Source organism: Gekko japonicus, unplaced genomic scaffold, assembly GCF_001447785.1.
Source record: "Gekko japonicus isolate JY-2015 unplaced genomic scaffold, Gekko_japonicus_V1.1 scaffold979, whole genome shotgun sequence".
Lineage (NCBI taxonomy): Eukaryota > Metazoa > Chordata > Lepidosauria > Squamata > Gekkonidae > Gekko > Gekko japonicus.
The window spans coordinates 468,332-479,753 of record NW_015161981.1 but is presented as its reverse complement, the minus strand read 5'-3'; positions in this window follow the sequence as shown (position 1 = coordinate 479,753).

Sequence of the window (11,422 nt, the reverse complement as noted above, 5' to 3'; positions counted from 1 at the left end):
AGAAAAATAATAAACAGTTTGTTTTTAAAGACCAGCAATTAGTTAAAAGAGAAAATGTCCTTTGAAAGTACTGTTTTGTTTGCCCCCGTTTTTGGCCCTTACTCAGGCTCACCATTTTGAAATTTTCCAACAATTTCATATTTAGAAATGAAAGAATCGTATAGTCGTGCTATTTATTCAAAATTACTGTTTTTGTTACTGGTAAGAAATCCCCAGTTCACTCAAATAATATGCAAAGTGCCTCCAAAATATGTTGGCATTCAAATTGTATCTGCAAATATTTTATGGGGTAGGAATATAAGCAATCATGGATCCTTTGCTTGGAAGTTTTTTGGGAATATTGTGTATAAGGTTGTAGGTCAAAATGAGGGTCAGTTCAGTTCAGTTTATTAGGTTTAAGAGCCTATAGGCCATACACCATAAAAAAAGAATTTAATTAAACTTTAAAAAATTAAAGATTTAAAAAGACAGTATAACAGAAATGTGCCACATCTATTATACAGTTATTGCACAGAGTACTCTGCAGGAGTCTCAACCTTGTAGATTCTGAAAAGGAAGAAAATTTTAATAGCTACTTCCTCAGGAACTTTTCTCTTGCAACTGCATGATTTGGGCATCTGAAAAATATATGGGCAAGTGAGTCTACCGTTGCTAATGGGCAGTTGCAGTAGTGTTGACTTGCTGGAATGACCCTGAAAACGACCCTTCATCTGTGCAGATGAGAATCCATTGCAGCATGCCACCATATATGCTCTTCTCAACTTAGTAACAGATAGTACAAAAATGAGGGTCTGTTATGATTCATGCAACTGAGGATAGCTAAAATGTGCTTGATGGAACAAAAAAGGCATTTTTTGTCAGTAAGCTCCAGAAGAGAGCACAAATGGTTCGGCATTTTGGCCTTTTGGTTAGCTGTTTTTGTTTGTTTTTGGGGTGAGGATGTCTGATATGAAATGGGAAGGTCCTTTTCATACAGCACCTCTAAACTCATGTTGGCTTCTGAAGGCAAACAGGTTTTTGTTTTAAGGTTTAACACATCTAAGGATAAAGTAAAACATCAACAGCAAAAACCTAAATCAAAACAGTTTTCGGAAAACCCAGATTAAAGTTTCATTAACCACATGAGGACAGTGTTTTATCCGTAAAGTGTGTGAAACCTTTAAAAACATCTGTTTGCCTTCAGAAGCCAAAGTGGGTTTTACCATTAAGGTGTGTGAAACCTTTAAAGAATCAATTTGTCTTCAGAAGCTGAAGTAGCTAAAAGCCTGAAAGGCACCAGACTCAAAAGCATTCTAAGATATATATGCAAAAAAACTAGCCCTTTTGACTAGTACTAGAATAATACCTCAGATTACCACATTTAAATACCAAAAGGGTAGCTATATTACAGTGAAATCCTGTTTCCTGAGAATAAGCCGCATGAGTAGGATTCAGAACCTCAGGTCTTATTAAAAATCTATTCAGGTATATACTCCCAGGACAATGTTTTTAGGATTGCACTGCTGCGGCCAAAACAATACAAGTCCTGTGGCATCTTCAATGCTAATAAAATAATTGTACCATCATCTTCCATGAGCCACAGCCATCTTCTGACAGGTGCATTTTTAAATAGCAGTCTACTTATGGAAGTTATTTAACCCATGTGACTGAGTTTGTTCTGAGATAGACTTTTATCCCCTTTAGTTTCAGCAAATAAGATTCAGATGGGCAACTCCAGAATATCCCTTATAATTTAAGGCCTTATATTTGTGGGGCTGAGAAAATGTGGAACATTAGACACTACTTGTTGTATAACCCTATAACTGAAAGTGTGCAAAGAACATGTCAGCTTCAGTATTCAGAAGTTTATTAATAGCCATGTGTTCTATTTCCATGTGCATAAATTATTTTAACTTGTATTACTTTATTTAAGATATTACTTTATTACCATATTACGCTATATATTATATTGTAATAGTCCCATATATTATATCCATTACTGACGTGGGATTTTTTGTGTGTGTTGTCTATTTGATTTTGATTATGGTGGTTTTGTGCTTTCAATTTTATGTATATAAAATTCCCTTTGTAGTCTGTTTTGGCTCGTAGCTTAAACAAACTTTCTAATACAATTTATTCAGTTTGTGAAGTGTTAAACATCAGCAATATAGTATCTTGTATTTTTTCATATAAATGCATGGAAGAAGCATCAGGACTTGCTGTAAATATATTAAACCATATTTGTATAGAGATTGCCATAATTTAGGCTACACAGTTTTGAAAGTCAGAAGTCAGGCTTAGTAGGTCATCTACTTGTTTTCTCTGAGGGAAGCCAACCAAGTTCTGGTCCTTTTATTCTGATAAAGAAGACATGCAGACCTACACCTATCCAAGGGCTAGGGTAGGACTGAGTAATCCTGGAGGATTCTCCTAAATAGAAATTCTCTAAGATATTGGAGCTCCCGGCCTCCTGACAAAGCCGCTGGAGGTCTGGGGGCTGTTTTGTTGCCCCGGAGGAAGCCAGGGCAGCAACAGAGCCATGACGCACTGCATCATGACATGGGTGGGGGGCAGAGCCGGCTGCTGGATGTCAGTTGCTCCGCGTGCTCACTCCCCTGCCCTGTTCTTACTGTAGGCTATGGCTGATTGCTTAATGGGGCCAGGTAGGAATTTCTGCCTCTACTCAGGATTGGAGGTGTTTTTGCCTACCTTACACTGAGAGCAGTGGATTGGATAGTTGGTTGTGGTGGTCAGCACCTAAATAGGCTGGTCACTTGGCAGGTTGGTGCGGGTAAGAAACCGGAACCGGTGAGCACCTTATGGCATTTTCCCTATTAGGGAACAGGGGGTCATCAGTAACTGCCTTCGGATTTCTAAGGTCCAGGTGGGGAACAGTGATCACCTCCGGGAACCTCTTAGGGTATGCTCCTCTCTGCAAGTTGGAAGGCTTCTGGGGTAGGCATTCCTAGGTGGTAACCAGGTATGCTGGGCTGCCAGTCACAAGCTAGACTGGAGCTGGGTGACCTGCCTGAGAAAAGGGCTAGGAGGTTGGTCAGGGGAGTGACACCTGCCTTGCCTGTTCTGTGCTTGCTTAGCTGGTCCCTTGCTGCAATGTTATGTTAAATAGTTAATAAAGTGGCCCTTGTTTACTTCCAAACTGTTGTCTGTCTCGCTATTCCGACTGGGGGGGCAATGCTGAGATCCTCTCTTACATGTTTTCTGGATGTCTAACCTTTGTACACCACATGAGGGTAAGTACCCCTTGACAGGTGGTTACTTTAGCTTGGATCCTGAGTAGAGCTTTTACTATATAAACAACAACTTTTTCACCTCTGCATTTCCAGTGCAATCCTCTTGGCCATGGAGAAGTGTATTGATGTGTATCAGTGGACCCCCATGAAAATCATAGAAGGGGGGGAGGGCTGCAGCGAGAGTTGGAATTGGCAAACTTTGTCCTCCTCCCTTCTGTGAGCAGAAAAGGAGGATGGGACTCAAGCTTCGACTACAATATTGTATTATTTCATTAGTATTTTCCCTTTAATTTAATTGCCCCCTCAGCCAGAATGAAGAGACGGACACCAATATGGATTTAACAAGGGCCACTTTATTAATTAATTTATAAACAAACAACTGGCGAGAGGTTGCTAGAATCTACTGAGGAATATGACAGGTGTCAAACTCCTGACCACCTTCATTTCCTTCTGAGTGATGCACCTGCCCCGATCTCAAGCCACTGAAGGTAGCTTTTGACCAGCGGCTTGGCATATTCAATAGAACCCCTGGCCCACCACCCCAGAGTTTGGGCTCACATTGTTAGGACAATATAACTAAAAGCAAAACATTGTGTTTCAGATGATGTGACTGAAATAAAAGTTATGTTTGGAGTGTTTTATTTATGATGCATTCACACCAGCAAGCCACCACTTATGCTGCAGACAGTTACCAAAGTCAGAAAATAAATAAGTGAATCACTTTTAAGTGTTGGGAAATCGTGTAATAAGAGTTCAAGTAGTGGATGTGTAAGCTGTTTCCTCCCTGCTTTTATTGTGGAAAGCAGTTCTCTGGAAGTGCCCTTACATTCTTTTTTCATAAATGCATACTTTTTCCTTTTGTTGAAATGAAATTATATTTGGGGTGTCTATATTTATGCCTCTTAGATACAGACACTGTTGTACTAAGTAGTTTTGCAAATGCTCATTTTTCCAATGATGTACAATAGACATTTTATGCACAAATAAGTCAAGGCGGTTTATTTATTTGATTAATTTTTTGCCCTAGCCTTCCTTCAAGGAACTCAGGGCAGTATACATGCCGCCCCTATCTTAGCCTCACAAACCCAAAAGGAGAGTGACAGGCCCAAAGTCAACAAGTGAGCTTCATGACAGAGTAATGTTTTAAACCCAGGTCTCCCTGTCTATAGTTCAACATTCTAGACACCCTATTGGCCTTCCTTTTGATTTCTGCCTATTTTAATTCCAGCAGCTTACAGTAAGTATCAGAGTATAACAATTCTTATTTGTAGATGTGATATGGAAATTGGGATCCAATTCTTGGATCCAAAGAAGGATTTCTGCAGATGAAAGAGGGAACAATTTTTGCCAATTCCACCTTCCTCTGCAAATCGATCTCCCCTTTATGGTATTCCTAAGGGTCCCCTGTTCCCCCAGAAGCAAACTAAGGGGGCATTTGGGGCTTTAGCAGGAGGGAAGAGGCGAGAAAATCATGTTCCACTGAAAGAAATATTTTTCATCTGTGAAAATTTCTGGTAGATTCCAGCCATTGTGTATAGTGCCATTGTGTTATAGTGCAATCCTATGCAGCATTACTGCAGTTTAAACCCATTGATTTAAATGGAGAGACTGAATTAATTGTGCTTAGGATTGTACTGCACTAAAGTAATCCTCCGAACAAGACAGTTTCATGGTGAGGGCAGCAGAAATGAAATTACATATTTTGCATAGCAATTTGGGGGATTCCGTGGGTTTTTAAAATTCCATTTTCTGTTTAAAAGTATCAGTGTTCATCTTCTGCTCAAATAACTTAATAATTTTCTTTCCTTATAACACGTAAAAAGTCATCATATGAAACCTTGAATTACTATTTAGTACTGGATGGTTATAACTTTTTTTTTAAAGAAAATTCTGCCAGATACATCTTTTCTATATCATATTTTCTGTAATAAACAAGGTTCTTTTTTCTGTTGAAGCAAAGATCTATCTAGTTAGAACAAACACAGCACACTTTCCAACCTCGTAAAGATTTGTTTTACAGTATTAGTACACATTCATACAGACAGAATGTACTTGGCTCTGTTAGTTGTTCCATGTATGAATAAGTCACATTATATAATGCAAACAAACCCCCCCCCCAATAAATAAAAATATCTGTGCTGGCAAAGGCTAACAATGTGTACAACTTCATTAAGAATTTTCTTTTGTATCATCAAAACACTTTTGGCTTCCTCAGATGTTTTGCCATTTCCTTCTAATTTTGCTTTAGTCAAAATTTCAGAGTACTAGAAGCAAAATAAAATTTAGAGCTAAAACAACATTTGGTGATTGTTGCCAGTATCTAGCAGAACTTACCGTATTTTTTGGACCATAAGACTCACTTTTTCTTCCAAAAAAAGTGAGGGGAAAAGTGTGTGCGTCTTATGGACCGAATACTGAGCCCCAGGGTTCAGAATATTTTTTTCCGTGTTTTCCTCCTCTAAAAACTAGGTGCGTCTTATGGTCAGGTGCGTCTTATGGTACTTAGAATTGAACATTTTTGGCATCATTCCAATAATCAATCACCTTTAAAAGTGATTTTTTTTAACATGTTAGTTCTCTCTGTACCAAATCAGGTCACTATTCTGTGTTTAAAGAACAAATACATTCAGACTTCATAACATTAGGTGCATCTGTATTGAGATACAAGTGATAAGACGCAAGGACTTGCAGTAGGCATCTCATTTTCACCATCCCCACTATTTCCTCTTTCCATTTTGATGTAGTGGTTAAGAGCGCGGACTCTAATCTGGGAGAACCAGGTTTGATTCCTGCCTCTTCCACATGCAGCTGCTGGTGTGACCTTGGGTCAGTCATAAGTTATTTCAGAGCTGTTCCCTCAAGTTCTTTCAGAGCTGTTCTGAGCTCTCTCAGCCCCACCTAACTCACAGGGTGTCTGTTGTGGGGAGGGGAAGGGAAAGGGATTGTAAACTGCTCTGAAACTCCTTCGGGTAGTGTAGAGTGGGGTGTAAATCCAATCTCCTCCTCTTCCTCCTCCTTCCCATTCTTGAAAGCCCCCATAGCCTCTCTTTTCCAGCTTCCTTTGTTCCTTTAAGGGTTGCCAATATCCAGGTGGGGCCTGGGGATCTCCTGGAATCACAGCAGATCTACCAACTACAGAGATCAGTTTCCCCACTTAGGGGTGCCAGCTCCAGCTTGGGAAATTCCTGGAGTTCTGGGGGATGGAGGCTTGGGAGGGGGAGGTTTGGGGAGAGAAGCAACCTCAGCAGGGTATAATGCCATAGAGGCCACCCTTCAAAGTAGCCATTTTCTCCAGGAGAACAATTTTTTGTTATCTGGAGACCAGTTGTAACTCTGGGTGATCTCCAGCTCCCATCTGGAGGTTGGCAAACCTAGTTCATGTAAGAAAATGGTGGCTTTGTAGGGTGGAGTCTATGGCATTATATCCCTTCCCTCCTCAAAGCCCACCCTTCCAGGCTTCACTCTTCCAAATCTCTAGAAATTTCCTTCTTTAAAAAAAATAATTTTTTATTAATTTTTGTCATAACAAAAGAACACACATATCAAATTGAAAAATATGCTCATTATAAGAAAAGCTTCCAACAGCATTGCATCACAGTGTCAAACAAATCCCTTTGGCCTAACCCTTCAAACTTTTTGGTTCATCCAATTATACATCTTGCTCCAGTTATTTTCAAAAAAAGATTGTTCTTCCCCTTTTAACATAGTTGTTAATTTATCCATTTCAGCAACATTGAACATTTTTTCTATGAATTCTGTCCTGTCTGGAACTTTGTCTGTTTTCCAATACTTAGTGTAGAGAATTCTGGCAGCAGTTACACTATGAATCATCAAAATTTTAATCTACTTTTCGTACACTTCTGGTATCATATTTAGAAGGAACAATTCTGGTTTTAATGGTATTAAACATTCAATCATTCCCCCTAATATTTTTGAATCATCAACCAGTATTTCTTTGCTTTACTATATGTCCACCACATGTGGAAGTATGTACCCACATTCAGCTTACATTTCCAACAGATATTAGATAGTGCTGTAGAGTATTTAACTAACCTAGTTGGGTATAGATAACATCTATGCACCACTTTAGCCAGTTTAGCCAGTTTGGTGTAGTGGTTAAGTGCGCGGACTCTAATCTGGGAGAACCGGGTTTGATTCCCCACTCCTCTACTTGCACCTGGCTGGATGACCTTGGGCAAGCCATAAATCTGGCACAGCTGTTCTTGAAAAAGAGTAGTTTCTGTCAAGAGCTCTCTCAGCCCCACCTACCTCACAGGCTGTCTGTTGTGGGGAGGGGAAGGGAAAGGAGTTTGTAAGCCGCTCTGAGACTCCTTTGGGTAGTGAAGGGCAAGGGTATAAATCCAATCTCTTCTTCTTCATCATCATCTCCAATCTAAGCATTTATGTGTCTACAGTATTCTACGCTTCAATTTTTATTTTCCTATCTTGATCACTGATCTGACATTCTAGCAGCCTAGGTGTTTGTACCCCTTCTCTTCAGCCATTTCATTCACATATTGTGTGATAAAAGAGAGAAACAGAGCTTTGAGGAACAAAAAATAAGATAGTTAACCAAGATATATGCTTACATGAGTACTGTGGCCATCTTCTGTGCACATATAGAAATGAAATTCTAGTCACTTTCCGTGATTGCACCTTAATTTTTCTTCAATATATTTTTCTTAGTGCCTCAGAATCCCACTGGTTTGTTTTTCCATAGGCTTCCGGGGGGGGGGGAGAGATTCTTGTTTAGTTTGTGGACAGGCAAATTCAGAAAGCATCACCTTTACATGACAGTGGTTGTGATTGCTCTCCTTGGTCACCTGCAATATAGACAAAAGCATCCTAAGGCACTGAACAGGAGGAGCCAGTTTGCGGAGAAAAGTCTTGTTGGAACCAAGTAACCTGATTTTGTTCTTGAGCACTCTGAGAAGTTTCACTGTAGGCCATTGGAATTGGGGGAGTTGGAAATTTAAGCAAGCCCAAGGGCTCCAGGCATATCTAATGAGCTGGTTAGCAGTCCTCAGCACTTATTTACATGATCAATCATCCTGAAATATCCTTTTTAACTCACTCAGCTCTAATTTGTTGACATATTGTAGTAGCTAATCAGAGGCTGGAGTGAGTTTAAAGAAAGAAAAATATATGTTGAGTGAGTTTCACGTGGGTTGGTTGGTTGCTGTGGCAAATCATGATTTGTGCTTGTGATGATTGATTCAGATGACCCCTTTGCCACGTACCATGTGCAATGTGTGCTGAAAGACAAAGCAGTCAGTCAAGTTCATAACACTGTAGTGTTTGGTGTAGTGTAGTGTAGTTTGGTGTAGTGGTTAAGTGCACGTACTCTAATCTGGGAGAACCGGGTTTGATTCCCTACTCCTCCACTTGCAACTGCTGGATGACCTTGGGCAAGCCATAGTTCTGTCAGAGGTGTCCTTGAAAAGAGCAGTTTCTGTCAGAGCTCTCTCAGCCCCACCTACCTCACAGGGTGTCTGTTGTGGGGAGGGGAAGGGAAAGGAGTTTGTAAGCCGCTCTGAGACTCCGAGTGAAGGGCGGTGTATAAATCCAATCTCCTCCTTCTATGCTTCTTCTTCTATCTGTTCTGAACTTACTCAAGGTCTGAATGTGCTGGTCCACAACCACAAACTGGCCAAGTTCGTGGTGAGGTTCATGCCCATCCCTAGTGCTGGATTAAAGGTATACTACCTTCAGTTAACCAAAATGGTAAACTGTACGATTAGATAACATATTATTTGACTAAGGCCTTTTTTGCGTTGGCATTTTGCTCTGCATTCGTAGCACTTCGAGGATTTGCGTTCCACATAAGTCTCCACATTCAGTCCACATTTGCCCTGAACTTTATTTTGTATTCTACATCTGTTTTTCATGATTCCGTTCCCAGAGCAGCTTCATGACAGTATTGTTCTGCGTTTTCTGAGAGCTCTTTTGCAATGGATTTTTGTCTGAGCCGGTTTGAGCATGCACATGTAGAATCATCACCCATTGTTCCTCCGCACTGTCCCCTTGTGTGTTTTTTTTCAAGCAGGAGATGGCACTCATGTGCATGATTCTCCTCCCATTACCAGCATATATTTCAGCCAATCAACTTTTGCCAAGCAGACTCTTCTGTCTTTTTGCTTTATTCCTTTCATTCTGCTGATACTCCTCCTGCATCTTCTCAGGCAAACTAAACAGCTATGTCCAGCAACAACAAGAATGGTGTTGGTACCTGGGTCTCATTTTTTCAAGTACCACTTCCCTACATGTGCAGCTGTTGGGAGGGAATATGAGGGAGGAGAGAGACGTCTCCACCATGCTGTGCTTGTAAGCTTCACAGAGGCAACTGGCCTTGGAAAGAAACAGGATGGTGGACCTTCAGTCTGGTCCAGGAAGTCAGCTCTTTGTTCTTGTGAAGGTAGTATAGTAGAGGGATCATTACCTACCGTATTTACTTTTCTCTATTATTAATTACTACTACCGTTGTTGCTGTTGCTACAGCTGACTAGTTTTGCAAGGTTTTGTTTAATTCTCTCCAGATACAGTTGACCTAAATAGGTGTTTCACTTGGGTTAGATCTTAACTCTTCGTGTTAAAAGTAATCATACTGAGATTCAGCTTCCTAAATTCAGTACCTTTATACCTTGTAGTACAGTTTTTAAAATTTCTAAATTCAACAGTGTTATTAATGTTGCAGGTGGAAAAATTGTACCAGCTGAAGATTAAATTGGAATTTTAAAAAATTAAGACAAGAGAAGTTTCTGGAAATTTTTGCCACAAAATTAAGCTCTAGAACTTTGGAAAATGTGAAAAGAGGGAGAGTTTAAGTTCCTCTCCCCCAATTTTCTACTTAATTAAAAAACAGAATCCCGGCTGGAGGAGGAAGGCGCAGTGCCCCCTTAGCCCCCCAAGCCTTTACATATGAAATGGGATGTGTTTGGAAGGGGGTGTGTGATCCAGCTACAGGGCAGTGAAACAGTTACTTCTGTTTGTGTGGAAGTGAAGCCATGAACAGTGAAAGCCCCAAATGTGGAACAACAAGCTCGGTCCTTGAATCTAGTAAACAACTTTATTATGCTGTATGCTGATTTGCTGCTTACCCTCTACCTACATGCATGGACAGTTAATTTCCATCTCAATGTATCTGAAGAAGTGTGCATGCACATGAAAGCTTATAGTTTGAATAAATCTTTGCTGGACTGTGAAAAGAGTCTGCATGGTTATGTGGAATTTTTCCCATGGATAACAATTCACAGAGATATGTAAGTAATTTCATTAAAATGTATTAACATAGAGAGACCAAATCCATCTGCTAGCAACAAAGAGGGGATTCAGATGTACAAAGAAAACCAATCCCTTTTTTCTTGAAAAAAGCAGAAATGACAGAAGAACCAAATGAATTGGATGCCTCCCAATTATAGTTCCACAAATCTTTTCAGAGGGTGCAGTTGAAATTGGCTTGCTGTTGTTGGGCAAATATGGTTTTGAATAGTTAAATATATTGTGTGAAAGCATCAAGCTTGCCAAAATAAATGTCTCTCTTTGTACAGCAAGGTTTCTGGAGCATCATCTTCTTTGTTTCTGCATAGACCCAAATACTCAAAGGCCACTTTTGCATCCCCTCCCCAGCTGGCACATCCCAAACTCAGCATTCTCTACCATGAATGCCCCTTTTGCTCTGTTGCAGAAAGAGAACCTTTGCTGGGCATACAACACTTCAGCCGAAAATGAACTGGCCTACCTCACAAGGGTCGGCACACCAAAAAATTGCCAAAACAGTTCCTGCCAGTTATCAGTCAACCGGTAGCACCCATTCCCTTGGACAAACATAATGTGCAAACCAGGCAGTCACAGAAAGTATCATAAATTATCATAAATGAATTCCCAACTTTGAAAGTTTTCTTTCCCCCAATAGGGGATATTATCACAGACTGATTCAAGTGGACAGAACAACGTTTGAGTCCAGTGGCACCTTTAAGACCAACAAAGTTTTATTCAGAGTGTATGCTTTCATGTGCATGCACACAATACTTACTTACTTTAGACACTAAGATAGAAGTGTCACATATTTTGAGAAGAAAAGTTTTCTTCCATCCATTTAGCTGGGTCCAAAGTTTACAGCAGGATGTCCCTGTTGTTTCGCAAGGCTATTGCCATTGTGATGTTAAATATGTGTTGCCCTAGGCTCTGTGTAG